Genomic DNA, 6223 nt, shown 5'->3' with positions numbered 1-6223 from the left:
CATATTGCCACACTAAGTGTTTTTCGGGCCCTCATATTGCCACACTAAAGTGTTTCGGCCTTCACAATGCCCCACTAAAGTGTTTTTCGGGCCCTCATATTGCCACACTAAAGTGTTTTGGGCCCTCATATTGCCACACTAAAGTGTTTCGGCCCTCATATTGCCACACTAAAGTATTTAGGCCCTCATATTGTCCCACTAAAGTGTTTTCGGCCCTCATATTGCCACACTAAAGTGTTTCGGCCACCTCATATTGCCACACTAAAGTGTTTCGGCCTTCACAATGCCCCACTAAAGTGTTTTGGGCCCTCATACTGCCACACTAAAGTGTTTTGGGCCCTCATATTGCCACACTAAAGTATTTAGGCCCTCATATTGCCACACTAAAGTATTTAGGCCCTCATATTGCCCCACTAAAGTGTTTTGGGCCTTCATATTGCCACACTAAAGTGTTTTGGGCCCCTGCCACAGTAAAGTGTTTTGGGCCCTCATATTGCCACAGTAAAGTGTTTTGGGCCCTCATATTGCCACACTAAAGTGTTTAGGCCCTCATATTTCCAACCTAAAGTGTTTTGGGCCCTCATATTGCCACACTAAAGTGTTTAGGCCCTCATATTGCCCACTAAAGTGTTTCAGCCCTCATATTTCCACACTAAAGTGTTTTGGGCCAGCATATTTCCCACTAAAGTGTTTTGGGCCCTCATATTGCCACACTAAAGTGTTTAGGCCCTCATATTTCCACACTAAAGTGTTTTGGGCCCTCATATTGCCACACTCAAGTGTTTAGGCCACCTCATATTGCCACACTAAAGTGTTTCGGCCTTCACAATGCCCCACTAAAGTGTTTTGGGCCCTCATATTGCCACACTAAAGTGTTTTGGGCCCTCATATTGCCACACTAAAGTATTTAGGCCCTCATATTGCCACACTAAAGTGTTTTGGGCCCTCATATTGCCACACTAAAGTGTTTTGATCTTCATATCCTAAACACAAACAAATACTTTTAAACTTTATGTAACAACTTGGCAAGTCAGTTAAGAACAAACACTTATTTTCAAAGACAGCCTAGGAACAGTGGGTTAACTGCCTGTTCAGGGGCAGAACAACATATTTTTACCTTGTCAGCTCAGGGATTTCATCTTGAAACTTTTCAGTTACAAGTCCAACGCTCTAACCACTAGGCCACCTGCCACCTCCACACTCTAACCACTAGGCTACCTGCCACCTCCACACTCTAACCACTAGGCCACCTGCCACCTCTACACTCTAACCACTAGACTACCCTGCCACCTCTACACTCTAACCACTAGGCCACCTGCCACCTCTACACTCTAACCACTAGGCTACCTGCCGCCTCTACACTCTAACCACTAGGCTACCTGCCACCTCTACACTCTAACCACTAGGCTACCTGCCACCTCTACACTCTAACCACTAGGCCACCTGCCACCTCTACACTCTAACCACCAGGCTACCTGCCACCTCTACACTCTAACCACTAGGCCACCTGCCACCTCTACACTCTAACCACTAGGCTACCTGCCACCTCTACACTCTAACCACTAGGCTACCCTGCCACCTCTACACTCTAACCACTAGGCCACCTGCCACCTCTACACTCTAACCACTAGGCTACCTGCCACCTCTACACTCTAACCACTAGGCTACCTGCCACCTCTACACTCTAACCACCAGGCTACCTGCCACCTCTACACTCTAACCACTAGGCCACCTGCCACCTCTACACTCTAACCACTAGGCTACCTGCCACCTCTACACTCTAACCACTAGGCTACCTGCCGCCTCTACACTCTAACCACCAGGCTACCTGCCACCTCTACACTCTAACCACTAGGCCACCTGCCACCTCTACACTCTAACCACTAGGCTACCTGCCACCTCTACACTCTAACCACTAGGCTACCTGCCACCTCTACACTCTAACCACTAGGCTACCTGCCACCTCTACACTCTAACCACTAGGCTACCTGCCACCTCTACACTCTAACCACTAGGCCACCTGCCACCTCTACACTCTAACCACTAGGCCACCTGCCACCTCTACACTCTAACCACTAGGCTACCTGCCACCTCTACACTCTAACCACTAGGCTACCTGCCACCTCTACACTCTAACCACTAGGCCACCTGCCACCTCTACACTCTAACCACTAGGCCACCTGCCACCTCTACACTCTAACCACTAGGCTACCTGCCACCTCTACACTCTAACCACTAGGCCACCTGCCACCTCTACACTCTAACCACCAGGCTACCTGCCACCTCTACACTCTAACCACCAGGCTACCTGCCACCTCTACACTCTAACCACTAGGCCACCTGCCACCTCTACACTCTAACCACCAGGCCACCTGCCACCTCTACACTCTAACCACTAGGCCACCTGCCACCTCTACACTCTAACCACCAGGCTACCTGCCACCTCTACACTCTAACCACTAGGCCACCTGCCACCTCTACACTCTAACCACCAGGCTACCTGCCACCTCTACACTCTAACCACTAGGCCACCTGCCACCTCTACACTCTAACCACCAGGCCACCTGCCACCTCTACACTCTAACCACCAGGCTACCTGCCACCTCTACACTCTAACCACTAGGCTACCTGCCACCTCTACACTCTAACCACTAGGCCACCTGCCACCTCTACACTCTAACCACTAGGCCACCTGCCACCTCTACACTCTAACCACTAGGCCACCTGCCACCTCTACACTCTAACCACTAGGCTACCTGCCACCTCTACACTCTAACCACTAGGCCACCTGCCACCTCTACACTCTAACCACCAGGCTACCTGCCACCTCTACACTCTAACCACTAGGCTACCTGCCACCTCTACACTCTAACCACTAGGCTACCTGCCACCTCTACACTCTAACCACGAGGCTACCTGCCACCTCTACACTCTAACCACTAGGCCACCTGCCACCTCTACACTCTAACCACTAGGCCACCTGCCACCTCTACACTCTAACCACCAGGCTACCTGCCACCTCTACACTCTAACCACTAGGCCACCTGCCACCTCTACACTCTAACCACCAGGCTACCTGCCACCTCTACACTCTAACCACGAGGCTACCTGCCACCTCTACACTCTAACCACTAGGCCACCTGCCACCTCTACACTCTAACCACCAGGCTACCTGCCACCTCTACACTCTAACAATGAGGCTACCTGCCACCTCTACACTCTAACCACTAGGCCACCTGCCACCTCTACACTCTAACCACCAGGCTACCTGCCACCTCTACACTCTAACCACAGGCTACCTGCCACCTCTACACTCTAACCACTAGGCTACCTGCCACCTCTACACTCTAACCAATGAGGCTACCTGCCACCTCTACACTCTAACCACTAGGCCACCTGCCACCTCTACACTCTAACCACGAGGCCACCTGCCACCTCTACACTCTAACCACCAGGCTACCTGCCACCTCTACACTCTAACCACCAGGCCACCTGCCACCTCTACACTCTAACCACTAGGCCACCTGCCACCTCTACACTCTAACCACGAGGTTACCTGCCACCTCTACACTCTAACCACTAGGCTACCTGCCGCCTCTACACTCTAACCACCAGGCTACCTGCCACCTCTACACTCTAACCACTAGGCCACCTGCCACCTCTACACTCTAACCACCAGGCCACCTGCCACCTCTACACTCTAACCACTAGGCCACCTGCCACCTCTACACTCTAACCACTAGGCCACCTGCCACCTCTACACTCTAACCACTAGGCTACCTGCCACCTCTACACTCTAACCACTAGGCCACCTGCCACCTCTACACTCTAACCACTAGGCCACCTGCCACCTCTACACTCTAACCACTAGGCCACCTGCCACCCTACACTCTAACCACTAGGCTACCTGCCACCTCTACACTCTAACCACCAGGCCACCTGCCACCTCTACACTCTAACCACTAGGCTACCTGCCACCTCTACACTCTAACCACCAGGCCACCTGCCACCTCTACACTCTAACCACTAGGCTACCTGCCACCTCTACACTCTAACCACTAGGCCACCTGCCACCTCTACACTCTAACCACCAGGCTACCTGCCACCTCTACACTCTAACCACTAGGCTACCTGCCACCCTACACTCTAACCACCAGGCTACCTGCCACCTCTACACTCTAACCAATGAGGCTACCTGCCACCTCTACACTCTAACCACTAGGCTACCTGCCACCTCTACACTCTAACCACTAGGCCACCTGCCACCTCTACACTCTAACCACGAGGTTACCTGCCACCTCTACACTCTAACCACTAGGCCACCTGCCGCCTCTACACTCTAACCACCAGGCTACCTGCCACCTCTACACTCTAACCAAGAGGCTACATGCCACCTCTACACTCTAACCACCGGGCTACCTGCCACCTCTACACTCTAACCACTAGGCCACCTGCCACCTCTACACTCTAACCACTAGGCCACCTGCCACCTCTACACTCTAACCACTAGGCCACCTGCCACCTCTACACTCTAACCACCAGGCCACCTGCCACCTCTACACTCTAACCACCAGGCCACCTGCCACCTCTACACTCTAACCACCAGGCCACCTGCCACCTCTACACTCTAACCACCAGGCTACCTGCCACCTCTACACTCTAACCACCAGGCTACCTGCCACCTCTACACTCTAACCACTAGGCCACCTGCCACCTCTACACTCTAACCACCAGGCTACCTGCCACCTCTACACTCTAACCAATGAGGCTACCTGCCACCTCTACACTCTAACCACTAGGCCACCTGCCACCTCTACACTCTAACCACTAGGCTACCTGCCACCTCTACACTCTAACCACTAGGCTACCTGCCTCTAACCACTAGGCTACCTGCCACCTCTACACTCTAACCACCAGGCTACCTGCCACCTCTACACTCTAACCACTAGGCCACCTGCCACCTCTACACTCTAACCACTAGGCCACCTGCCACCTCTACACTCTAACCACCAGGCCACCTGCCACCTCTACACTCTAACCACTAGGCCACCTGCCACCTCTACACTCTAACCACTAGGCCACCTGCCACCTCTACACTCTAACCACGAGGTTACCTGCCACCTCTACACTCTAACCACTAGGCTACCTGCCGCCTCTACACTCTAACCACCAGGCTACCTGCCACCTCTACACTCTAACCACCAGGCTACCTGCCACCTCTACACTCTAACCACTAGGCTACCTGCCACCTCTACACTCTAACAACAGGCTACCTGCCACCTCTACACTCTAACCACTAGGCCACCTGCCACCTCTACACTCTAACCACTAGGCCACCTGCCACCTCTACACTCTAACCACTAGGCCACCTGCCACCTCTACACTCTAACCACTAGGCCACCTGCCACCTCTACACTCTAACCACTAGGCCACCTGCCACCTCTACACTCTAACCACTAGGCTACCTGCCACCTCTACACTCTAACCACTAGGCCACCTGCCACCTCTACACTCTAACCACTAGGCCACCTGCCACCTCTACACTCTAACCACCAGGCTACCTGCCACCTCTACACTCTAACCACTAGGCTACCTGCCACCTCTACACTCTAACCACTAGGCCACCTGCCACCTCTACACTCTAACCACTAGGCCACCTGCCACCTCTACACTCTAACCACTAGGCCACCTGCCACCTCTACACTCTAACCACTAGGCTACCTGCCACCTCTACACTCTAACCACCAGGCTACCTGCCACCTCTACACTCTAACCACGAGGCTACCTGCCACCTCTACACTCTAACCACGAGGCTACCTGCCACCTCTACACTCTAACCACTAGGCCACCTGCCACCTCTACACTCTAACCACTAGGCCACCTGCCACCTCTACACTCTAACCACCAGGCTACCTGCCACCTCTACACTCTAACCACTAGGCCACCTGCCACCTCTACACTCTAACCACTAGGCCACCTGCCACCTCTACACTCTAACCACGAGGTTACCTGCCACCTCTACACTCTAACCACTAGGCTACCTGCCACCTCTACACTCTAACCACCAGGCTACCTGCCACCTCTACACTCTAACCAGAGGCTACATGCCACCTCTACACTCTAACCACCGGGCTACCTGCGACCTCTACACTCTAACCACGAGGCTACCTGCCACCTCTACACTCTAACCACTAGGCCACCTGCCACCTCTACACTCTAACCA

The 6223-nt window shown here is 53.3% G+C and overlaps 1 long non-coding RNA gene across 1 annotated transcript; it reads right to left on the bottom strand.

The window, feature by feature from the left end:
- Positions 1 to 1816: 1816 nt before the first annotated feature.
- LOC127913107 (uncharacterized) lies at positions 1817 to 5909 on the bottom strand. The gene is made up of 3 exons (XR_008084748.1): positions 5761 to 5909; positions 2828 to 2923; positions 1817 to 1995 (listed from the first exon to the last, which is right to left on the bottom strand). It is a non-coding gene; the product is annotated as an uncharacterized LOC127913107 (long non-coding RNA).
- Between the last annotated feature and the right edge of the window lie 314 nt (positions 5910 to 6223).

This window comes from Oncorhynchus keta, chromosome 28 (genome assembly GCF_023373465.1).
Source record: "Oncorhynchus keta strain PuntledgeMale-10-30-2019 chromosome 28, Oket_V2, whole genome shotgun sequence".
Taxonomy (NCBI): Eukaryota; Metazoa; Chordata; class Actinopteri; order Salmoniformes; family Salmonidae; genus Oncorhynchus; species Oncorhynchus keta.
The sequence above is the reverse complement of the archived record's forward strand: the minus strand, read 5'-3'. Positions and strand labels throughout refer to the sequence as shown.